Source organism: Ambystoma mexicanum, chromosome 8 (genome assembly GCF_040938575.1).
Source record: "Ambystoma mexicanum isolate Mex_15411 chromosome 8, UKY_AmexF1_1, whole genome shotgun sequence".
Lineage (NCBI taxonomy): Eukaryota > Metazoa > Chordata > Amphibia > Caudata > Ambystomatidae > Ambystoma > Ambystoma mexicanum.
In genome coordinates, this window is record NC_090929.1 from 1,650,332,316 (window position 1) to 1,650,358,101 (window position 25,786).

Consider the following 25,786-nt stretch of genomic DNA (forward strand, 5'->3'; position numbering starts at 1 on the left):
GTTCGGTGGTGGAAATGGGAAAAAAAATCCCCCTTGTGTACTATTCAAGCACGGTGATTTCTGTTCGCCGTAAGCAACGTTTTCCTTTACCTGAGCCGCTCCTGCAGCTCCCCTCTGAAAGCAGTTGGGTGGCTGCATCGTGTGTGATGTTAATAGGGTTATTTATGTATGTAATGTTTGTCGGATACCTGTAGATTTATTTATGCAATGTTGGTCGGCTACATGTATCCGACAGACATGTCAAAAATACACAAATACTCCGGGTCCATGTATCCGACAAACATTGCATAAATAAATAAACCGGGTCGTGGCTGAGGATGACCTCTTGCATGGGGTCAACAGTGGAAGTTACAGTTTACTCGCAGGTGCTTTTTTTTTCCTCTCCACCGCAGAGCAGGGGTTTGGGGGGGCTGACTCTGGCCGGGTCCCGAGATCCGGCTACACATCTGGTGCTGGCCCAATGACCAGCACTGGGTCATCATTTGGAGCAAGATGGGAGTCCCCGCCACGCCCCACGCTCTGCAGCTGGCCACACCGCTTCCGGCATCTCTGAGTTTCCCTTATCTACAGCAGGGGACTGCCATGGAGCGTCTTCCATGGTGGGCATGTTTTAGTATGGCTGGGCGTTTTTTGATGTCTAAAACAAGGGGTCGCACGCTGTCTGGAGCCAGTTATTCCAGACAAAATGATTGCTGTGAGCACCCTGGTTTGAACCCCGGGGTGCTAATTAATCAATAATACCCCATTCCCTGGCTTAACCGGCCGGTAACAGCGTTAAGGCCCTCCCGACATGTCTGCCGACTGGCTATCATTGAAGCAATAGAGCCGGAGAGGGAGGGGGGTCATTTACAGTTAAGACAATGCCCCTGGGGTGATAGATAGAAGCCAGAGCGAAAGTATCATTTTTTGATAGGTTTTGTACACAGGTGTGTCTGAGCAAGGGATAGATGTAACATGCACTTTTTCATTACTATAGAAGTAATACAGTTGGCTTGCAATTTAAACATTTCGAAGGTTTTGCACATGGTACTGTGATCTTCTCGTAGCCTTGTTGCCATATAAACAATGTTTGCTTGTCTGGTTTTATAATGGCCTGTACGTGATCTTTTATTGTGAAGGTGGGAAGTAAATGTTAACTAGGCTAGTATTTTCTCTTGGTGACTTCTTCTGTGATTAATTGTTCTGTCGTGTTTGGATGGTTAATGCCCCTCTTAGAAAAGAAAGGGGACCTGCGCCTGCGCGCAGACTAGGGGACTTCTCGTCCAGCTGGCATAGCTGCTCAGCACACAGAGGTTCCCCCTGCTGTCTAATGCACAGCTCTGTGTATCTCCCGGTAACCTGAGGGATAGATTTTTATTTCTATGCAATAGAGCAGAGGTCTGCAACCTTTGGCCCTCCAAATGTTTTGGACTACAACTCCCATCAGTCTTAGCAGGCAAAGTCAATGGTTCGGGGTCATAGGATTTGTAGTCCAAAACAGCTGGAGACCCACAGGTTGCTGACCTCTGCAATAGAGAGTTGGCGCTGCTCTCTGAGTTGTGAGTTCCTTCTCAGGATATCTCGAGACATTCCCGAATTGCTGTCTTTTTATCCCTAAAATGCCTCAAATGTAGACTGTCTGGTGTGCACAGCGACTGCTCCTATGAATGATGGAGAGCAGTGTCTGAAGTTTCCCCATGTCCTTAGGAGTTGGGGGTTCTGGGAACAGTGTCCTTTTGATAGAGCTCAGGGAACCAGGGGACCCATGGCTAGGGATGTGCCAGGGCCGAGCCAGGAGGTCTGGCCTGGCTCTTAGGGCCAAACCCGAGCCAGGCGAGGGACATAGCAGCGTAAAAAAAGGAATGGGAAAGAGTTGTCTATTTCATCTTTGATTGAGATCCCTGCTGGTCAAGCAGTAGTGTGCAGTGCGCAGCCACCCACTCGAGTTGTTGGACTCTACCCCAGAGTGTTTTGCAAACTTTTGTAGCCCTGCCAAGATGGCTGCCACTCTCGGGGGTTGGGGATTCTTCCCGTAAGTGCAATAGTCCCCCCCACAAGACTGCTTTATTGCTTCCCTCTTCACAATGCCCTATAGGAGGGAAGCGGTGGGGATACTCCTATTTCTCCTCTGGTTGGCCGCTGCCAATGCACGGCTCAGCTCAGCTTAGCTATAGTGGCCCCCAAAATAAGGGCAGCAGGAAATCTCGGGACCAGCTCTTCTTGGGGGCCTAAGCGGTGGGGGCACCTGGTGGTAACAATGAGGGCTCAGCTTCCCCCGAATACGACACTCTCCAGCCCAGGAACACCTGCAGGGGCAGGCGGTGCTCAGACACAAACGGTTGGGGGAGCTGGGCCTACTGTGGACTTCGTTCGGAAAAGGGGGAAGCAGGTTTTGGACACGGAGCAGGCGCCGCACCTTCAGAACTATTTTCACAAAGTTATTTGCAGTGTTTTGAATTTATTATGTTGTGAAAATAAATCTGCAGCCTTTTTATGACAAAAAGAAGACATGTGTTATTCTGCACCTTACTGGGTGGGATATGAAAGGGGCAAAGAGAATGAGCAAAAATGATGGTACAAAGATGGACAGATGCCCAGGTTAACGCCACGCTGCTCCATGGTGTGGAGTGGGTCCTGGAGGTTGTACTGCCCAGCCATTGGTGCTGCCGTCAACAGGGTCCTGCTGCTGGCACTGATCCTGATTTGGCTGACAAGACAATTCATGAATCTGGGCACACCGTGCCCAATATCGCTGGCATGCTGTACGCCGGTACATGGTAGAGATAGAACATTCTCCTGCCCCTTCCCACCGCTTGAGGGTCCTTGATAGCTACATGGTTGCCAGTGGCCTCTGAGGACACATGCATCTCGTACACCTTCCTATGCAAACGACACACGTGGTTCCTTATGGCTTCCGTCACTAGGTTGCAGCCCTGGACTTTGCCTTTTTCCCATAATTTGCCTCTTCCTACAGCCCTCCACCGAGCGCAAGACCCCCTGCTCCTCATCCCCACCTGTTTTGTCGAGTGAAGGGGCAAAATAGCCCTACACCCAGGACGCTGAGGGATGTCCACAGCTCTCATTTTCCCTCTGTGGGGGGCATCTACAGGACACCCTCCCTCCCCTTTGTCTTTGGGGGCTTCTACGCGAGTCGCCGCCACCCCTGTGCTTGTCACCTCCTCTGATGGCCCTACCTTCTCTCCAATTTCTGAGGCCTCCTCCAGTGCCTCCATCTGCCCCATGACCTAGAGGACCGGTGATGCTCTGTGGCTTGGCCGCAATCCAGCACCAACGCACAGCACGTGGTTACCCCCTCCTGCTCCATCAAACAGCAATCATCCTCCTCCTCCTCCTCCTGCGAGGAGAAAAGCACCTGCGCCTACTCCCATATTGCCTTCTTCCCTTTCCCCTCCCAGAAGTGCAGGCTGATTGCTCAACTTTCATGGGAAGCCAAAAGTGTTTTTCTCCCCGAGAACCACAGCACAACCCCAAGTGAACCCTAACAAGTGAGCAAACATGGGAACAAACAATCCTACTCCTAAAAACTAAAACCAAAACATTACCCAGTACTTACACAATAATACTACTACTACAATACTATATACAACAGGACACAACACACACGGAGGAAAACTGTAAACAGTATTTTTGTTTTTTGTGTTCTTTTGAAGTTACAAATAGGTGTAGGACAATTTTGACTTTTTCAAATTGCAAAAGTGGACACAAAGTGGCATAGACACAAGAGGAAAATGTCTGCTTTTTCATATTTCATTTAGGTGACGCGCTATCACACACAGTGCGGCAAAGGGGAACAAATATGGACTTAAAAAACACACTGAACAGCAAGAAAGAGTACACAAAGGATGAACAACAGACAAATACAACTCCTACAGAAAAAAGGAATAAACTCCTCAAAGCACTTCTCAAAAGCTGTATCATCCCACCAAACATCCGCTAATATGTGAGCTTGCCCTGTGTGCACCTCTCCACACAGCCTAGTAGCAATTCCCTCAAAGTATGGGAAGTGAGCAGGCCTTGAATTGGACAACAAACTTTCTTTTTGGGATTTGTGGCCTCCGATTGGCTGAATAAACTCAAACAAACGTGACGAATTAGCAGAGTGGGCCCTGATTGGCTAGGCGAACCTGACACATAAGGTAGCAGGTTGTAGAGGTGCACTCAATTTCCTCTTCGTAATTAGAGTAATACACAGTTCGATAGGTTATATCACTGACTTTCAGGTGCTCCTCGTAAGATCTGTGCTACCACCAGATAGGGTAAATAGTGTGAGGACAGGTCCCTCGAAATACAACGAGGGGCAAACAAGGGCACACTTTCATCAATACAATTGTCAGGTATCCTTAAATCTATACCATACCAGGTAGTTTTTTGTAAAAAGTTAAATATTTTGAATGATAAGTGTACAAACAAGTACAATTTAAGTTTCAAACGAAAGATTGATTACACAAAGTAATTACTTACATTACAATGCTTCCAATTTCATAATCCAAACAATTCTTTCCAATTGTGGATGGTGTGACCACTCTCAATGATTCAACATTGTCCCATTATTGTTTTTTTTCAATGTACATAAAATTAAGGCAACATTATTAAAATTAAATTCAAAATAGCATCATAGTACAAGTTGTGTATGGTTGATCCAGATATCTCGATAGGGATTTTTGTGACTGTTCGTGTTGTACTGAGGGCTCTCAGATTGACACTTCCTATCAGTTACTACGCGTTTCGGGCTGTCGCGCCCTTCTTCAGGTGAAGATATCCGGGATTACTATTTTTTTTATATACCCCATCCACATTTGGGAAGAATTGTTTGGATTATGAAATTGGAAGCATTGTAATGTCAGTAATTACTTTGTGTAATCAACCTTTCATTTGAAACTTATATTGTACTTGTTTGTACGCTTATCAGTCAAAATATATAACTTTTTACAAAACACTACCTAGTATGGTGTAAATTTAAGGATACCTGACAATTGTATTGTTCAAAGTGTGCCCTTGTTTGCCACTCATTATTCAAATAAACCTGTTATCGTTCACAAGATCCGCCCCTTCTGATTGGACCATGAACCAGAACCATCACGTGAAACATGGAATCCTGCAGCAATTTTGTCTGGGAATCGTCGGCACCAAAAGCCCACCCCGTTCTCACCGGAGGGACGAATCTTCACTAAAACGTATGTCTGCCCTGGTGGGTCTGTTTTGTGGAGCTTGTTGCGGTCCAGCGTTTGCCCAGTCCTGCTCGCTTTCCATACGGATCACCCATTTTACCCCCTGATGTTCTCTTAAATCACACACTTAAGACAATGATCAAGCATTGTGGGATTCAGAAAGAGGCAGCATTACTGGACAACCACCTCCCAAAAGGAAGGGGGCATGTTGGCATGTATGTACATTGCATGTGTCTCAAAATTGCTATAGCTGGAGGGTTTTATTTGCACCCCTCACGACTGGCAGGTGTTTGTGGGAACGGATAACAGAAAATAAATGGCACTGTGTCCTTTAGAGGAGCTCTGCGGACATAGGATAGCTAAAAATGGGAGAAAGCAACCCCCTTCCTCTCTGTCTACTACTATTCTGGTGTTCACATACCCAACATCCACTAGAGTGGGGGAGGAATACATGGGCCATTACCATGGTTGTTCATGTCTGTAATTCACGCCCATCTACCACAGTTGGCTGCACAAAACAAAGGTGTTATCTATTTTAATGGAAATAGCAAGTATTCCAAGTGACCTATTCTGAGAAAACAACACTCTTGACATTAAAAAGTGCCAAATAAGTGTACCGCCCATTTCTTTTTAAATGTCATGATTTCAAGTATTTTCTGTTCTCACTGACCCCTTATAAACCTGTTAATGTGGGGAAAAGATGCATAAGTGGGCCTTTTTTTTTTAGAAATGTGTTTTTCATATTTTCTTTGTGATTGTAACTATATTACGTGATGGAAAAAGTAAACTTGATCTAAAAAAACAAAAGCAAAATAAAAGTGCATAGCTTGTCCGCATTACTTTATTCAGACGATATTACATGGCTGGTAAGTGAAAATGATTCGGTTTTATACCCTGTATAGAAGATGATTATAGATAATGTCCCACCTTTCACAACACTTCGAATCAGTTCCTCACACTTCTAAGCACTCTATGAACCGGTGTTCCTATTTCCTGATGTAGTGGCTCTTCATTTATCAAACTCAGAAGGATGAATGAAGGCAGTCCTGTCAGGACTTGAACACAGGACTTCAGGCTGCAAATAGGTTTCTAAAGCGAAAGCATAATTTACGGCGCTAATTTACTGCCTTCAAATGTTCATCCATTCATGTACCACTCTGACATATGCAGATGTTTACGATGGCCAGCCCTTAGCAGACCGCACTTATCGTTTATATATAAAAAAGAACTCACCTACCAATTCTATTTTATGGATACAGTTGCAGAGAGCGTACTCATACGTCCTGTCCACTGTCCTCCATCCTTGTGGGTGTCCCTCAACCCAGGGACGGTACAGGAACGTTTGGCAGTAAAAAAATGAGCTTCCCCTTTACATTTAGTTCAGCGTGCTGGGGTGTGGTCTCAGGCGTGGGAAAGCCCCCCCCTCCCAGGCCCTGCCATCCGGCGTCTCAGCTCAGTCCCTTTTTACGCAAGTACGGTGTCAGACCTGGCAGCCAGCGCAGAGACTTTTTTAGCTTTCCACTTGCTTCCCTTTTGTTTTTTCAATTCTTACTTAACATCCCTTCGGTGCCTCGCCTCCCCCAGCGTACGTCGGCCGCAGTAGGACTCATGAGATGCGCTTCATGCGACTGCTCATTCCTGGCCTGGGACCCCCATACACTCATTCTTGAGTGGTTGTTGCCCGACCACTGCTGGGACTCATGTTCGGCTTGCAGCACTCTGTCACAGGGCACTGAAGAATCATTTGATGCAGTGGTGGGCGATCTTCCACGCTTCTCCTCCGCCCCACCTTAAGGACTTCGTCTCCAGGACCTCTCGTCAAGATGAGATAGGCCCTCTGTTCAGCAAGGCTCCACAGTGCAGTGACTCCTTCCCCAGGGTTCCCATGGACCGCGGTTCCTCAGATTCAGGTTCTGGCAGGCCTGAGTCTCTAAGGCTACAGGCTTCCAATCCAAGGGTACGGGAGTTCTTCCAGGCCCTCCAGGGGCAGACCTGAGGCCGTCCAAGCTTCCAAGGTGAGGGGCTCAGGGGACCTACCAGGCTGTTCTCGGAAGGGCATTCAAGTTCGTCCTCTTCTTCGCCCCGGGGGGTCAGGGATCATCGAGTGCCACCTCCAAGAGTCTGTCCTCGGCTAGATCCAGCACGGCTACCGGCACAGGTGCCAAGGCCGCCCCACCTTCCGGAGCTCGCTCCGAGGTCGTGAGTCAGGCATTGCGACTATCGGCCATCCGGATAAGGGCTCAGCGCTTACCTGCTTAGGGTGCAAGACCCAAGCTGTATCCACGTGTGCTTGAGGCCTCTCGCCCATGGTATGAAGCAAGGCTTCAAAATGGCGGAGCAACACGTGGCAGAGACTGCCATCATGATGGCCATCTTGGATCCAGCTCAGGGCCCGCCAGTGCTTTTGCCCATAGAATGGGCTTTGCAGGATGATTCCAGCCCCCTTCCCTCTTGAAGCGGCAGCAGATCCTATGGTTCAGGCTTTGGGTCTCCTCAGGGATACATCTACCCATTACAGCCGTACGGCTATATGCACCAGGTGCCTCCACGATTTCACCAGGAGCGGAGGCCCAGCGCCTCAGAGGGCCGGTCCGATAGGGACCCGGCAGCTTGTGGACTGCTTCTTTGAGTACTTCCTCTTTTTTATGCGTTCCCCTCAGATGGAGGGCTCCTGAAGGACATTGTGAAGGTGGTCATCCCGCAGGTGGCGCCGCCCGACCCCCTCCTCTGGGTACTCCTCCTGTTCCTCCTGTTCTCCTGGTTCCGGTGCCGGTCCCTCTGCGGGTTCAGGCCCGTCTGGTCATTTTGACCTCTCCACCTCCTCCTGTACCGCCAAGGCCTCCCGCTCAATAGTCATTGGACCCGTCTGTGGCTACCGACCTAGGGGGACATCCCTACCACCTGTGCCCGTGACCCAGACTCCCCTATATCTCTGAAAGGGGGGGGGGCGATAACGACGATGATGACGATGAAGCCCAGGATAATGAACCCTTGGCATCCGTTAGGGTATTTCAGGGCTGCCTTCAGTTCTTGGGGATCCGTCTGTCCGAGGAAGCCCACCAGGAGTGGGGTGTGCTAGCAGAGGTCTTCTGGAAACGCAGCACGATCCCGTCTGGTATTCCCCTCCAGATGGATGTCCTGCAGGTGGTGCGAAAGGTCTGGGAGAAGCCCAGATGAACAGGAAGTTGAATAGCCGGTTTAGACTGATGGACGGGGAGCCAATCCTCCTTGCCTCCCACCCGAAGCCTCATTCCTCGTCTGGTGACTGCGGCCTCCTTGTATTCTAAACCATCAACTTCAGCGTCTGACTCCATGGATGCCACCTCCAGTTGGCGCTCGAAAGAGGACAAAGTCCTTGAGTCCTTGGGAAAGCGCTGTTACTCCATCACAGGACTACATATGCAGCAGGCCAATGCAGATGTCCTGCTAACTGCGGCTAACCAGAAGCTGTGGCGGGAGCTCAGGGAATTTCTGCGCAACCTTCCTTCGGACAAGCAAGCCTCCTTCAAGGCGGGTCTGGCAGATGCCCTGGCCATTGCGCAGGACCTCATGGAGTCCTCGGTCTCCCACATCGATGCAGCCAGCAGAGGTCTGTGCCTTGGGGTCGAGATGAGAAGAATGTGGTGGATGCACGCCACTAAGTATTCATCTGTCGTGCAGGAGCGGATCCTGGATCTGCCCTTTGATTCGGCCGAACTCTTTAAAATCTGCAAGGAGCTGGCCAACCCTGCTGCAGTCTCTACCTCTCCTGTCCCCTCCCAGGCCCTCTGCACGGCACTGGCCTCTCACTTCATTTAAAAAACTCAGGACATCCTGTCCTCACTCTCCTCCTATAACCTCCCCCCCTCTATTCCCTGCCCTTCCTCTGGCTCTTCTGCAGCCACCCCTCCTCTCTCCTTCTCTTCCTTTCCCCTTTTTTCTGCTGACGAGGTTTCAAGACAAGTCCGATCTATGAAAGTCTCGTCAAAACAGGTCCACCCCTCTTCCTCCAAAACTATCAAGGACCACATTGACTCCTTGGCTCCTGCCCTTGCTGACTTCTGCAATCACTCCTTCGCCTCTGGAGTCTTCCCATCCCCTCTCAAGCACTCCCTTGTGCACCCCCTTCTTAAGAAACCCTCTTCCGACCCTTCCTGCCCAGCTAACTATCGCCCAATCTCTATCACTCCCTTCCTGGGCAAGCTCCTGGAGAAACTGGCCATCTCCCAGCTTAATCTCCATGCTGAATGTGTTGGTAGTCTTCATGACCATCAGTCTGGCTTCAGAGCTGCCAGAAGCACGGAAACTGATCTTCTGAACATCCGTGAGGACCTGCTCTCGAACCTTGACTCTAACATTCCATGTGTTCTCATTTTGCTTGATCTCTCTTCTGCCTTTGATACTGTCAACCATACCATCCTGCTCAACCGTCTCCGTGATAACCTCGGTATCACTGTTCAGGCTCTGGCGTGGCTGACCTCTTTCCTCTCAAATCGATCCTCCCAGGTCCAACTGGGGTCTTTCCTCTCTGACATCTTCTTCTCTACCTGTGGTGTCCCCCAGGGATCTAACTTCTCTCCCTGGCTGTTCAACCAGTATCTGGCACTTCTCGCCCACCACATCGCCGCTCTCTGCCCCTACTTTCAGTGCTATGCGGATGATACCCAGCTCATTTTCAGGCTACCCTCGGCCTCCTCTTCTCCTTCCCTCATCTCTGACTGTCTTTCTGCTATCCAGGAATGGTGTGCCGCCAACGACTTCTGCCTTAATGCCAGTAAGACTGAGATTCTACTCATCGGCACTCCCACTCCCTCCTTCCCTGCAGCTCTGGCCGGCCTCTCTGGACCCTCTTCCTGCTCCTACCTGCAAGGCAAAAAACCTTGGGGTCATCTTCGACTCCACACTCTCCTTCTCTCCTCACATATCCGACGTATCTAAGAAGTCACACTACCAGCTACACCTCCTCAGAGGTATCCTTCCTTTCCTCTCCTTCCGCCAGAAGCTCACTGTATCTAGAGCCCTGGTTCTCTCTAAGCTGGACTACTGTAACAGCCTCTATCTAAATCTGCCCGCCTCTACTCTCCGCCCTTTGCAACTCATCCAGAACAGGACTGCAAGACTTGTCCTTGGCCTCAAGCCCAGGGACCGTATCTCTCCAGGACTGAAATCACTACACTGGCTCCCAGTGACTGTGAGGATCAAGTTCAAAACCCTCTGCATTGTCCACAAGGCCGTCTGGGGCCTTGGGCCAAAATACCTTCAACTCTCTCTTCCTAAATATCTTCTTTCTCGAGCTCTTCGCTCATCGGCCTCCAACTCCCTCAGGGTCAGCCGCTTCTCCAAACAATGAGTTGGGGGCAGATCTCTTTCCACTGCAGGGGCCTCCTCTGGAACAGCCTTCCTGCCTCCCTGAAACTTGAGGAGAACGACCTCCGGTTCCGGAAGCACCTCAAAACCTTCCTCTTTGCCTCCCCTTTCTCTCCCCCTCTCCCCTGCTAATACTACTGAAACTGCACTGAATCTGCAACTGGGCCATTCACCGTTCTCGGCCCAGCCACTCTCCCCTGCACTGCCTCCACGGCAACCCCTGCACTACGGGACTGTGTCTGTATCCATACAGCCCCCCTTCCTAGCACTTGTCTGCACTTACCTCGCACTTGCCACCAGCTGGCCCTTGTTATTTATCCTGTATGCTGTATGCTAATATCCCTGTACTGCACTTTCCCCTCTCCCTTTCCCCATGCACTTTTCCCTTCCCCTCTACCCTTGCACTTGCGCGATCTGAATGACACCTGGCCTAGTAAGATCGTTGTCTGTCTCCCCTTGTTCCCCCCCTGCCTCGTCGCGCCTTGAAACACTTGTGTATAGGCGCGTTACAAATGCCTTATCATATCATATCATATGGACCTTTTTCATTTGTCAACTGAAGATGAGTTGACAAAGAAGAAAACCTCTACTCAAACCACCAAGTCCTTGATGAAACCGGGTCAGAAATCCTTCCCTCAGTCCCAGGGCAAGTCCGGCTTCAAGGGGTTCTTGGACGGTGGTACCCAGAAGCCTGACGGGGCACCCAGCGACAACAGGAGGAAGCAGCACAGGACATTGCGTGGTTTCTTCTGCTACCCCTAGTCTGCACCCACCTCTGACCCCAGGAAGCAGTGATGTCAAGGTTGGGGAACACAGATACCCTGTGGGGGGCCGTTTGGCTCTGTTCCAGGACACCTAGAAGCATCTTTTCAGCAACCCATGGACCCTATCCATAGTCTCCACAGGCTTCAGTCTTCCTCTTCCTTTGCATCTACCATCTTCTCCTCCTCTTGGTCAGATCGGATCCCGGGCTCTTTTATGGGAGGTCCTTTCGCTCTTGGAGATGCAAGCGATAGAACCGGTTCATCTTGTAGATGGCGGCTTCGGTTTCTATTCCAGGATTTTTGCGGTACCCAAGAACAACCAGGCTGGCTTGAGGGTCATCCTGGACCTGCCATTTCTAAATCTGTCTTTACCACTGGAATGCTTCAAGATGAATACTCCTGCCCACATAGCCGAGTCTCTGTGTGTGCGCAACTGGATGTATTCCCTGGACTTCAAGGATGCGTACCTGCATGTTCCCATCTACCAGCCGCATCAGCGGTTTCTGCAGTTTACGATTGTGTCACATTACAGTGCTGCCTTCAGCCTAAACTCGGCCTTTTGTGTCTTCACGAAATTGATTAACACAGTGGCGTGCCTTCATCGCTTGGAGGGCCATCATCTGTACCCTTACTGGGATGATTAGCTGGTGAGGGCAGGGTCACCCGAAGGGGTGGTGCACTCCTGCCAAAGACTGGTGGATATCCTTCATCAGCTCGGGTTCTCCGTGAACCAGAGGAAGTCACAGTTGTTCCCAGCTCAGGAACTAGTCTTCCTAGTGGTGCGTTGCAACACTACCGTTCAGCAGGTGTTCTCTACGCTGAGAGGCTTTTGTCCAGCCGCAATGTGGTGGGGCAGTTTCTGGCCAACACGACCACCTCGGCATGGTGGTTCCAGCACATTCTAGGCCTGATGGCCTCCTGCATGCTCACTGTTCTGCACGCTCGCCTCAAGTTTTGGCGCTTCCAGCTCCACCTGCCGGCCAATTGGGATTAGGAGACAGGGTCTTAGTCGCACAGGATTCCAATGCCACCTCTCCTGATTGATTGATTGATTGATTATTTACCTGTCCTGCTGCCCGATCTTCGCTGTTGGAGGGCAATGTTTCATTGGGAGCCCCCTTCACCTGATATGAGCCTACCTTGGTGGTGAAGACGGACTCCTCCCTTTCGGGCTGAGGGGCTACTCTGGAGGGCTATGCGATTCATGGAGTATGGTCCAGGACGGAAGCCTCTTGCATATCAAATCTGCTCGAGCTCAGGGCAGTGGTCCTGGCTCTCCAGGCTTTCTTGCCTCATCGGGGGTAGGTTGGTCCTGGTCAGGACAGATAATTCTACTACGATGTTTTACCTGAACAAGCAGGGTGGCATCCTGACCCCTCCGCACATCTCCACATGGAGACGGTGTTAATGACTCCAATCAAGCATTCCCACTAAGTCAGTGCCTTGTCTGGGATTGCTCAAGGGAAGCCTTTATTTATATATTTCTATGACAAGTTATAATCTGGATGATGAACCCTTGTATAACGCCCCCTCTTTGAATCCCCCTGCCCTCACTGAGCCAAGAAGTAGGTTTGTTTTGCAATTTATAAGATTTATTGAATAATTAAACAATATATATATATATATCACACTTTATAATAAATTAATATTTGATATCACACTTAAGAATATGATGTTAATCAACAATGGATAATCTTACACTAGCACACTTATTCTATTACTTAGGAGTTGGTATGGAAAGAACAATGTAGCTGAGAATGCTTTATGGTTTCAAGGAGATGCAAAGATGAATAAAAGGCAGTACAGAAATAAACTTGATATGATTTCAGCAAAAGATAATATGATCAGTTTTCCTCTGACAATTCACTCCCCCCTATGCAATGTAAGGAGATGGAAGTAACACACACAGTCTTCAGGAATACAATCACAGTACAATACGAATTCAGTTCCCCCCTAGCAAGCTTATGCAAAGAAGGGAAAAATATGCTTAAAATGATTTTAATTCCCTATAAGAGATTCAGGGTGGGTGATAGCTACTTCAAATGTATTCAGGATCACTTTAGCAATGCTCTATGAATGATTGTCAGGTTGCAAACGAATTTCAGCAAAGGAAAGCAAGAAGCTGCTATTTTGACACGTGAAGAAATTTGAGACAAATCGCATATCGCAGCACTTTTTCCGAGTGTGTCGGAAAGAGTATAATGAGTAGGAAGTCGTTTCTGGGTTCGTTGGAAAGCCTAGAATCTTAGCTTAGTTTTACAAAGGTAGCGGGCGCCCCTCTCTCTCTCTGGGCAGGACAAAGACTGATATGCAAATGGATATTTCCCATCTGTGAAAGGCACAGTGAGTAAAAGCAGTGGCTGCGAGCTCTCAAGTGGTTAATAACCACTGAACAGGTTATCATGTCTGTTCTTGCGAGAGAGGGGCGCCCGCTACCTTTGTAAAAATAGAATCTTAGCTTAGCTTAAGAGTTAAATCTCGCTTCTAGCACAAACGGTTCAAGAGATAAGGACGATTTTGTGAAGGTAGTTTTTCAGAAATGAAATTAAAGCTCAGAACTACAGATGACAGTTTGGCAGCTTTGAATCAACAGGAGGGACACGATTTCTATGATGCAGTTCTCAATAGGTTAAAATAGTTTGAATTAGATTATTTTAAACTAAGAGATTGGTTTTGCACAGTTCTGGCTGAGTACTCACACTATATTTTGGACAGGAATGCGACTTCGTCACGAATTGGGTCAGGATTGGCTGCGGTTCTCTCGCCACTGGGTACTGGTTCTACGCACAGCGATCTGGGTCAGCTCTCAGCGATCTGGTCTGGGTCTGGTCTCTTTGGATCTCTGGTCTCTCTGGATACAGCACTGCTTTCTGGGTCTGCTACCGGTTCTGGCAAAAGTTCTTGGCAAAGAATTCAAACAGCTCGCCCGGCTGTTGAGTAGTTTGCAAATGATTTTGAGGCCTGCTGAGAATACTTTTGCTTGCACTAGGCCTTCTTGGTTCAAAGTTCTGTAGTCTCTGGAGATTGATGGATTTGAAGTCTGGAGTCTCCCAGCAAAGCGTCCCGCAAGAAAGTGGAAAGTGAATCTCCCTTTCTGGCTTCCAGTGGCTCTTTTTATGTCTTTTGAAAATGGGTGTGGATGCTAACTTTCTTTGCCCAACCCACTCACAATTTGATAGGTCAAGGATTTCTCTTTGACCTGATTTGAGAAGGGAGCAGTGAGTCAGAGTGAGTCATCTTTATGGCATACAGAAAGAACACTCCCCTTTGCTTTTACCTTAGAAAATCATTTTCATAACTAAACACATTTCCCAGATACACAAGTGGTTGACATTACATATACACATCATATATCACATAAGGTAGTTTCTGTTCCAACTCTGATGTTTCTAAGAGCTTGCATTAAGAAATGACAACATTTTGCGCTTTTTGGTTGGTTTACTAATATTGGATTTTTACCCAAATTTACACAGAGGTACCCTGTCTCTCTACACATATTCCAGTAAATTTCCATGTCTCTAGCTTAAACCCAGTGTCTGCAACATGAATAAATTGCGGGGTTCGGTCCCAGAACATCGTACGGAATTGAGTTTAGACTCAAATTGTAGGTACATATTCCATTTTAAGGATCTCCAAATTGTACATTCCTATCATCTGGTTACAATTAGTTATCAGTGTTTTTATAAAACATATATTTGCCTTCAATTCAATTCACAAAAAGTGTCTGAGTCCGCCCCCAGAAGCTTGGTGAGTCAGAGATCACATGTCTGGCTTCTCCCAGAGCAGTGTGTTGACAGTAAACACCTAAAATCTGCATACCCTATTCAATGGAAAGAGTCTAATGTGTTGACTGAGGTCAGCAGACCAGGGGGCCACTCTGCATTTGGTTAGCATGACCATGTGATCTCCTGGGCTGTTGCTGGTAAGGGCTGGTGTGAATGCTTCCCATCGACAGAGGCCCTTTGAACTGTTTTAATTGAATCAGACTGCCTCCTGGGAACAAACCTTTGAAGTCCCAGCTAGCTCAGGATGCCGTTTAGCTTCTGCAACACAGGTCCCCAGTCAGAGTTTAGACCGCTAGTGCCGGTTTGTGTCCAATGCTGGTACTGCACCTATTTTTGGGATCTGTCTTGAATTAATACATTTCCAAAAGAAAGGATTTTACTTGATAGTATATGATCCTTGCTTGACATGGCATTGATGTGGATCTGTAGTAGAGTAAAGTAAAACACTCAACCATAGTTGGATTTTTGTTTGATGGTTCCGGGCCCATGATCTTAGCAATTTTTGACATTAATAAAAACGGGTTTTGAACAGAACCATCTTTCTTTGCACTAGTGGGTGGCAGGTCAGGGGACCATTTTGCTTTGCGCAAAACTGCACGGTTCTCCAGGGGATTCTGGCGCAAATGTGGGCTTTTCCGCCCTCTTGGATTTCCTAAGCCCACAGCACCAAATGTTGCAGCATAATAGTCCAAACGTGGGTCAGGACACCTAACAAGCCCCCCCGCCCGACTGCGCTTTGATTTCGAGTCGAGGGGGAGTCGGGTTCAAAGGATGTTTTGATCCACACGCTGGTATGTCCGCTTCATCTTTTTCCAATTCTGCAGATGGCACAGTTCAGCATCTTTTCCTCCATCCGGTTGGATCGATCGGTTCTCCTTGCCTGTCCTGAATGGAATATTGGGCGGTTCCCCGGGCCCCCTGGATCATTGCTCCCGGTCCCGGGTTGTTCTCCTTAGTCAGTATCCATGGTTTCATCTCTCCTAGGATGATAAAGCAAAGCGGCAATACACATTCCTAGACATTTTTCCACCACTATTAATGGAGTGGCGAACATATGCATTTTATACATCTGGATACATTTTGCAGTCTTATTTTAACAAGACTATAACAGGAAACATTTTCATACCAGAATCATGATATTTTAGAGACTATATGCGGGATATTTTAGGGTTGGAACTGAATTACTCTGGAGCGGCCCCCTCTGGGATTCCAGAGGATTCCTCCAGTTGCTGCAGAGTGTGCCTGGGATGGCAACACTTTAGCTGATTTATATCGACCCACTTGTCTTCCCCTTCCGCCAAACTACCTTTGGGGAGGCAGATCTTGTATGCCACGGGGGAGATCTTGTCTATAATTTCAAAGGGTCCCTTCCAGGCAGGCAAACATTTTCGCTGTTTGGCCTGGTTTCTTTGGAAATTGTATAGATAGACCCGGTCCCCCACCTTATATTCCTTCCTTGTGGTTTTCAAATCATAGTGAGTTTTCATGCTATCAGCTGATCTTTCTAGATTCTGCTGAGCGTAGGAAAAAGCATGTTGGAGGTGTTTCCTCAAATTCTCTTCATACTCATGAGTTGTGGAGGCATTCATCAACATCTGCTCTTGGGTCCTGTATAGCAAATGCTGGGGAAGCACCATCTTGCGTCCAGTCATCAACTCAAATGGTGACATTTTGGTTGCAGATGAAGGGGTAGATCCTGATGGCCATTAGGACCAGAGGTAATCGGATTTCCCAACTTGGCCCAGAATCTGCCACACACTTTTTTAAGATGCTCACAATGGTTCGGTTATAGCGTTCTACTGCCCCAGAAGAAGCTGGTCGGTAAGCAATGTGTAGCTTCCTTTTGACCCCCAGTATCTCGCATATCTTTGTCATTACCTCGCTGGTGAAATGGATACCTCTGTCTGACTCAATCCTTTGAGGTAGACCAAAACGGGAAAAGATGTGGTTAATCATCAGGGCAGCTGCTGTTTCTGCCTTGCAGTTTGGGGCCGGAAGACATTCCACCCACTTGGTAAACAAGCATGTGACCGTCAACATGTACTTGTTTCCTCTAGACGAGCGAATCACAGGGCCTACGAAGTCGATTTGCAAATCTGACCATGGCAGTGTCATCCCCCTCTTTTGGAGAGGCGCACGGTGTGTGAGGGATGTTGGCTGAAATTGTGCACACACAAGACACTCCTTCAAGTATTGGTCGAGGTCCTGCCCCATGTGCGGCCAGTATGCAACCTCTCTTAAGATTTCCAGTGTTGTATGAAACCCCCTATGACCGGCTGTGGCCGCATCATGGGCGTGACTTAACATCAGGCTTCGGAATGAGGTAGGAACCACCCACTGATCATGGCCAGCTTGGGATTTCCTTACCAATAAACCGTCTTAGATTCGAAACATTTTTGGACATTTCATCAACACTCTTAGGTTCTCTTTCCCAACGTAGTCGGTATCCGTCAGGGGAAAGTTCTCAGGGTCCTCAATGTGTTGGTAAAACTTACCAATTATTGGATCCCCCTTCTGAGCCGTAATTAAATCAGCATCAGGGGTCTCCTTACTCCATTGTGCAGTTGAAAGATCATTGTGAGCATTTGTCTGGGACCTAGTGATAGCAGTGACATGAATTTCCCCCAACAGGGACTCTATTTCTATTAGATCCCCTTGGATGGCCCCGGTTTTGGCCAGCTGATCAGCTAAGTCATTCCGAGTTTTGTCTGGTCCCTCTACTTTGGAATGACCCTTGATCTTCTTCCAATAAATGGTCATCCCATTCAAGGTGACCAGATCATCAATGTTTTTGATCAACTTCCCATGTTTCAAGGGTTTGTTGTTAGCACATAGCATGCCTCTGGTTTTCTAATTAACCAGGTGCTCCACGAACCCGTTCCGTACATAATCCGAATCTGTGATTATGACCAGTTCGTGGAGTCGATGTTGGACAGCAGTGAGGATGGCTTGATGCACAGCCATCAACTCTGCTACTTGACTACTTCGGGGACCGATTTTGTACCCAGCGGAGGGTTCTGGAGACTTATTCACCCATGCATTCCCTACGCCGGCCACCAGTTCTTTTTCCCCGTTGTTTTCAAAATGGTAAGAGCATCCATCCACATAGACAGTGGCCATTCCCTCACACTTGTCTTCTTCAAAGACTTTGTGTGGGGAATTAAGGTATGCCTCCATGTTGTCCTTGATTTTTAGCCTTTCGTCCTCGAGACAGTTTTCTCTGGCACAATCATGCAAGTCAGCCAGACCTTGCGCGAGGGGACTCTTCTTGTTTTGGCCATATCTGACCTCCACAGGAAAGCCTTGCATTGACAGAATCCAGGAAGTAATTCGGGAATTACTCAAATTTACAGCCCAGATTCTGTCACTTTGGAGATATTGCAGAGGCTGGTGTGGAGTCTCCACTATGATGTGTTCCCCCTGGATGAACGGGCGGGAATTCTTCAATGCCCACACCGTTGCCAGGAGTGCCTTCTCACAATCGTTGAATTTTTCTTCCACAGAGGATAAAGTTTTGCTCGCATAGGAGATTACTTTATTGACCTTGTCATGCTTTTGGTATAATATTGCCGTCAAGCACGTATTAGAGAACCCTGTCTCCAGGAAGAACTCCTTGTTTCTGACAGGGTAAGCTAAACAAGGCGCTTGTAAGAGGCTTCTTTTGAGTTGTCTTACTGCCTCGGATTGTTCTGGACCCCATTCCCACTTGACCCCCCCTTCAAAAGATGAATCAGGGGTCTAGTGATTTCTGCGTAGCCCTCAGTGAACTTTCTGCTGTAATTAGTCAGTCCAAGGAGGCTCCTTAGTTCCCGCAGAGTTGTGGGGTCTTTCAGTTTCTGAAGTGCTTCCACTTTCTTTTCTTGGCGACAGAGGCCCTGAGGAGTAATCTCATGCCCCAAGAAATTAACACGGGTTCTACACCACTGTGCTCTCTGAAAGGAAAGTTTGGCTCTGGCGGCCCTCAACTGTGTCAGAACATAACGGATCTCCGCTATATGTTCCTCCACAGATGAACTTTTGATGAGGACATCATCTACATAAGCCACGTTACCCCTTGCACCCAGGTTGGGCATGGCCTTGTGTAGGAAAATGTTGAACTCTTTGCCGGAGTTGAGGTATCCGAAGGGAGTCCATGTGTACTGCTGGCCCCCAAAGGTAAAAGCCAGTTTGTATTGGTCCTCCCTACTGACAGGCACGGTCCAGTATCCATTGGTCAGGTCTATTGCAGTGAATACCTGCGACCCCTGAATCTGGGCCAGCCCTTCGTCAGTGAAGGGCAGAGGCCATCGGGAAGTATGGACCCGTTTGTTGAGCTCCCTAAGGTTGGCGCAGAGTCTCCACTGGCCGTTTGGCTTCAATATTCCCAGCACCGGATTATTGAAGGTGCTGTGTACTGGACAGATTATTCCCCAGGACTCAAGGTTCTTAATTATTTCAGTAAGGGACTCCATTGATGCGAGAGGCAAGCGATATTGCTTCACAAACACTGGAGTCATGCCAGGGTCTGTGGGAATTGTTGTGGTGTGGATGTCAGTGCGGCCACAGTCATATGAGTCCACCGCAAAGAGATCTTGGAAATCCAAGAAAACTTCTTTCAACTTTTGCTTCTGTTCCAGAGTCACACAGGCATCAGCTATGTTGACTCGCTCTTCCACCATCTGCCTGAAGCCTGGAAAGACTTCTGGTTTTGCTATCTCAGCGGCCTCCTCCAGCTGGGTGGAGAAGTCCCTGGTCAGATTGCTGATTTGGACTGGAGGCTTCAGGTGGAAAAGGCAGCCCTCATGGACCTGGAAAATCACCTCATCCCTTCTGAAGTCACAAGTCACATCTTCCTTACCATAAGGGCAGGAAGTGTACACCAGGAAGTTCCCCCCATGCCGGGTAAAGATCCTGTCTGGTGTTGTATTGTCATCACTGTCACTGTCAAAACAGTCCTTGGGGATTGGTCCTAACAGTTCATTTCCTAAATCAATGGAGAAATGTCGGTCACCAACCGCCATTCCAATAATGGTGCCTGCGGCTAGAGTAATACTCTTTAAGTCGCTGTTATCCACCTCTATTGGAATGGTGTCATGTTCTATGTTGACTAATGGTGTTGGGTTTACCCCTAACCCTTGCTGTTGCAGGAAAGCATTTAGATGAATATAAGCATCAGGGTTTTTCAATTTTTGTCCTCTTTTAACTTTCACTCCCAGGGAGAATTGTCGGGTCCTTTCTGGGATGGTGACTTCCTCTTTAATCTGAATTTCAACTGCATAAGGTAGCAATTGAGCTGACTTGAAGGCTTTTTCTGGATCATCAAAGCCCATGGGATTATCCGCTAATCGGGACCAGGCTTTGAAGTTTATTAGGTCCAAACTAATGGCAAAGCGATTGAGAATATCACTGCCTAAGTAAAAGGCGGCAGTGACGTCTCGCACGACCCAACAATTATGGACTATGCTCTTGTTGCCAATCGAGTTTTTGAGCATATACCTGCTTGGCAGGAGATGTTTGGAATTGGGTGTTTTCAGATCCATTTCCCATTTGTCTATCAGTTTGAATGTGGGAATGGCTGGATTTTTTGGGAGTTGGCGGAACATGGCTTCGCTGATGAAGCTCTTACCGTTGTTCACACACACTCGGGCGAGAACAGAGTCCTTCCCATCATTTAACTGAACAGGGATGAACAACTGCTCTCCAATTTGCTGAACATCAGCCAGGCTCTGAGCTGATTTCACATCTTTCTGGACTATCGGAGTGGGAATGTCTGATTGTGGATTAGTAAAGAATTTCAGAGGGTTTCCTTCCAGTGTGGAATACCACCTTAAACTGGAAGGAAGGTTGATTTTCAGAAATATAGAGGACCCCCCATCACCAGTCTGTTGTCCTACTGCTATTACTGTCACGCCTGGAATTTGGTTGTTCTGGAAGTGAAATTCTACTTGGTCCGATTTTTGTTCAACCATGTGGCAGGTGCCGTTTAAACTAACATGGTTGACACTCTGTTTTAATTTTATTGGTCGGCTAGTCTGGGTCCAGAGGACCTTGTTTACGCAATCTATTAGGGGTGACAACCTTCTCAGGAGGTCATTCCCTAGTAAACAAGGGGTGCCCTCTGGAGTCACTACTATGACCGCGTGTTTCACCTTGTGTCGCCCAATTTTGACGTCCAAATCTGCAGTCCCCTCGACGGGAATTTCCTTCCCGTCAAGGTTCTGCAGTTGTCCAGGAAGAGAGGTGAGAGGAATCTGGTATTTCTCCCCTTCCTGCATTTAGTTCATCAAAGGCCCTTCTGGACAGAAGGGTAGCTTGGGATCCAGTGTCCACCAGTGCCAACATTGTACCCTGCCCCTGTACTTGTACCGGGGCATAATATCTTCCCTCCTTCTCCTCAAGGGGGCACAGATAATGCACATTTTTGGACAACTGGTGGGCTAACTTGGTTTTGGACATTGAGAGAGAAGAAATTTGGGCAGAATTCTGTGGAGAGCCTTGGGAATCTGATAGAAAAAGTTGGCAACTGGAAATGGTTTTGGGTTCCCCTGGTTCCGGTTCTGGGCCGCCGCCCCCCCTTTTTGGAGGCAGTCATCAGGATGGGTTTGACCTATGTGATTTTGGTATTGTTGGTTCTGGGATAGAATGATGGGCGGCGACAGCTCAATCCCCACATCTACCCAGTCTGGGTTGGAATCCCTTGGGACCCATTTTTCCTTGGGAGGAGTTCCCCCATCTCTGAAGGAGAAGATCCTTTTCCCAGGATCCTCTGAGGATCCCTCTCCCTCAAATTGGAAGACCTGTACCTCCTCCACAAAATGGGTCTGTTTGGGTCCTTTGTTTCTCCTACCTCCTCACTGCTCCTTGGGTGGCAGACTTTCAGGGGTAGGAGATTTTGTTTCCGGTTCCTGGATTTCCAGGGGCTGTTTACAAGTGGGGAAGGAAGCTTCCTCCAAGGCTTTACACCCCCCTTCCCCTTGTGCCTCCTCCCTGGGAACCGGTGGGTTATCGGGGTGCTGCCCCCGTCATTGTTCTGGAGCACCAGGCCCAGAGTTTGGGGCATTCTGCGGTGGCATGCTCATCTCAGAGTTCTGTTGAGCCCTCCGTATGTGACCCAGATCCCGTGCCATATTTTGGACCTGGCGCTCTAACTGTGAAACCCGCTCAGGCTGATACGGGGTTCTGTTTTCTCCCCTGGGCTGATCCCGGGAAGGGTAGCTATCCCTTCTCTGGTAGTACCCCGGATTGGGAAGATTTGGGTACCCCTCCACCCTTGGCCTCCCCTCTCCCGGATTAGGTTGTCTGGGCTCAGGGAATTGGGGAAAGAAGGATGGATGATTTTGGGGCTGGAAGTTGGGTGGATACCTGGGGAACAAGTTCTGCCCCGGATTTGGTGAATTTTTGCCCTCCTGGGGGAAGTGTGGAGGGAAGTTCCCTGGGTTGGGCACTTGGTTGGATCCCCCCCTTGGGCCGGTGGAGTCCACACATAACCCAGGATGGGTCGGTTTCCCTTGTAATGGGGACTTACATAATCTGGGGAGTGAGGGACCCCATTTGTGGGCCAACCTCCTTGACTCCCTGTCTGTGACTGGCCCGAAGGCCTTCTGGGCTTAGAATTATTTGGTGCAGGCAGGTTTTTAGGCCCCCCATCTCCAAATCTAAAACGGGGGTAACCTTTACCTCTGCCACCTTGGCAGCAGCAGGGGTGCTGTTGTTTTTTTTTTTTTTTTTTGGCTGATTCTTACTTTCCACCGGTTTCTGCACCTCATAGATGCGGGTGGCTTGCTCAATGACCCAGTCTAAAGATCTTTTCTCGTGAAAATCTCTCACGAGCTGGGTCATTATGTATTTGGGGAGAGCATGGAAAAATGTGTTGATGAATTGTCTGCTGTCCATGCGCACCCTTTTGGTAGTCTGCGCAAAAGCACGCTTTAACTCCTGCACAAATTCTTGTGGGGCCTGATCCTCCCCACATTGCAAATTGTAGGCTGCCTTGCAAGCCTCTTGAGGATTTCTATGAACAGAAAAATGTTTCAAGATGGCCGCCCTATAGGTGGACCATCTTGAATGATTTTGGTCCTCCAGCCCCGCAAAGAAACTGGAGTATTCTGGGGAGAATGTCCATTTGACGTACTGGATGCAGCTACTGCTGTCCTTCAAATGGAAAGTCTCCATCATTTGCTCAAAGAGGTCCAAGTGTTCCCAAACAGAATACTTGGAGTTCTTGTGATAAGGGGTGATGACACTCCTTATTGCCTTGATCTGCTTTAAGGGGTCCTTAAGCAAGGCCCTTTTTGCCTTATTGGCCTTTTTGGTTCGGGTAACCCTGGTCCACTCATCCTCTGACTCAAAGGCACTGCTCCCAGAGGTGCCCGTCTGATCTTCCAGGTTTTCCCGGATTCTGCGAGCCTGGGAATGGCTGGCAGAATGTGGGGACCTGGTCTCCTGTGTCCTGGGCCGCTAAGAGGAGTCTTCAGATCCCTCCTTGCTGCCAGGATTTGATGGGTACCCCCCCCACTGACCTAACTGGGCGGAGGTTTTCAGGATGCCCTTAGTGGCCTATTCTCCTGGGGTTCCCCACTAAATTGCACTGTGCTTAGGTGTCCATACCCGGATGCCCGCCCCTCCATTCCTGGGTGGTACTAGCCTATGAGCCCCATACTTTTGGCTGGATAGTAATCTGCCATCCCTGTGGCCCTGTGCTCATGTGCGCCAGGGGACATGGGGGTGGCAGAGCCCAGGGACTGGGAGAGGTGGAGGCCTCTGGTACTAGGGCTCCTGAGGTTATGCTCAGGTGTTTCCCTTTCCCAGCGAACTTCATCTCTGTCAGCCCCTGCTCCCTGTTGCCATGCAAGAGCCTGTGCTTTCAGTTCCTCAGTCAAGGCCTTACTAGATATCAGTCTCTCCTGCATGGCTACCTGTTGCTGGAGCCTTTCATTGTGATGACAGAGAGCTTCATTCTCTCTCTGTGCCTCCTGATTGGTCCTGGAATACTGGGCCAGTCTTTGCTGCAGGAGGGTTACCTCCTGAGTCCCATCCCTACTGGCCTGCTCCTTTCTTGCCAGAGCATCTTCCACCCTCCTGGTGTGCTCTAACAAGTTCTGATGCTCTTTTTGGAGGTCACCCAGCCCCTGGAGGGCCAGGTGATCTCCTTCAATTTATTCTTTTAATTGGCAGACTTCCTGGCCTAAGGTGTCCCTTTCCTGACTAAGAGCCTGCATCTGTGCCGCCAGGTCGTCCCTCTGCTTTTGAAAGGCACCAGCTTTCTGGCGTTCTTGATCAAACTCTGCCTGGTTATCCAGGTCTTTCAAAATCAATTTATTGCTTTCCTCTTTCTCTCTGTCTAGTCGGATTTGCAGGGTGGCTACCTGCTCTGTGCATGCCCTGTTAAAGTCTAGTTGTTGCTCCAGCTTTTTCTGGCTCTACAGTAGGGAGTCCAAACCTTCTTGGTACTCCTTCTGCAAGGCCAGAAATCTGGTATCCTGGTCAGCCTTTTCCTGTTGCAGGATATCCATATCCTCCTTTATTTTACTAATATACTGCCTACTATCATTTTCTGACTCCTGGCTCCTATGCAGCCTCTGCTCAGAAGAGACCAGGTCAGATTGGGCCTTCTCTAATGCCATCGGTTGCCTATTTGCCAGATCTTGGCTTTCAGCACATTTGTCCTGTATGGCTCCCATATGTAAATATAAATATGCCGCTACCCTGGCAATCTTGTTGTGCTCATCCTTGGCCTTAGGGGCCATACATAGTTCACTCAGGGCCACATGTAAGGGACCCTGATCTCTCCATATACCCTGACCCTGTTTCAGTGATCTGGGGTGTGATTGCCTGCAACCAGACCGCCTGGTCCTGATGAGCCCACTCACCTCTCACAAATCACTTATGTAAGAGCTATTTTGATATCTACCAAGGTCGTCATTCTGGAACTTGATTTCCTTCCTGACTTACAGAAGTTTGTATTTTATTTTGCAAAACAGACCGTTTCCTTAGAGCGTTCCTTTGAGGGGTGTCTTTACAGTGTAGCACGGCATGGTGATCCAACAGAATTTATATATTCTGTCAGCTAGCACACTGTATTAATCTGCACAAGTGATAGATCTAATCCTGAATCCCCGGCTACGAGCCCCCACTCTGTTAATGACTCCAATCAAGCATTCCCACTAAGTCAGTGCCTTGTCTGGGATTGCTCAAGGGAAGCACTTATTTATATATTTTCATGACAAGTTATAATCTGGATGATGAACCCTTGTATAACGCCCCCCTCTTTGAATCCCCCTGACCTCACTGAGCCAAGAAGTAGGTTTGTTTTGCAATTTAAAAGATTTATTGAATAATTAAACAATATATATATATATATCACACTTTATAATAAATTAATATTTGATATCACACTTAAGAATATGATGTTAATCAACAATGGATAATCTTACACTAGCACACTTATTTTATTACTTAGGAGTTGGTATGGAAAGAACAATGTAGCTGAGAATGCTTTATGGTTTCAAGGAGATGCAAAGATGAATAAAAGGCAGTACAGAAATAAACTTGATATGATTTCAGCAAAAGATAATATGATCACTTTTCCTCTGACAATTCACTCCCCCCCTATGCAATGTAAGGAGATGGAAGTAACACAACCAGTCTTCAGGAATACAATCACAGTACAATACGAATTCAGTTCCCCCCTAGCAAGCTTAGAGAAACAGGGATGATTTTAAACACAGGCAAAGTACTTTAAAGG

General features: G+C 48.2%; 1 protein-coding gene across 1 annotated transcript in view; it reads left to right on the forward strand.

Moving 5' to 3' along the window:
* Positions 1 to 25,786, forward strand: part of SHTN1 (shootin 1) — a 797,962-nt gene that overhangs the window by 374,107 nt on the left and 398,069 nt on the right. The window lies entirely within an intron of this gene.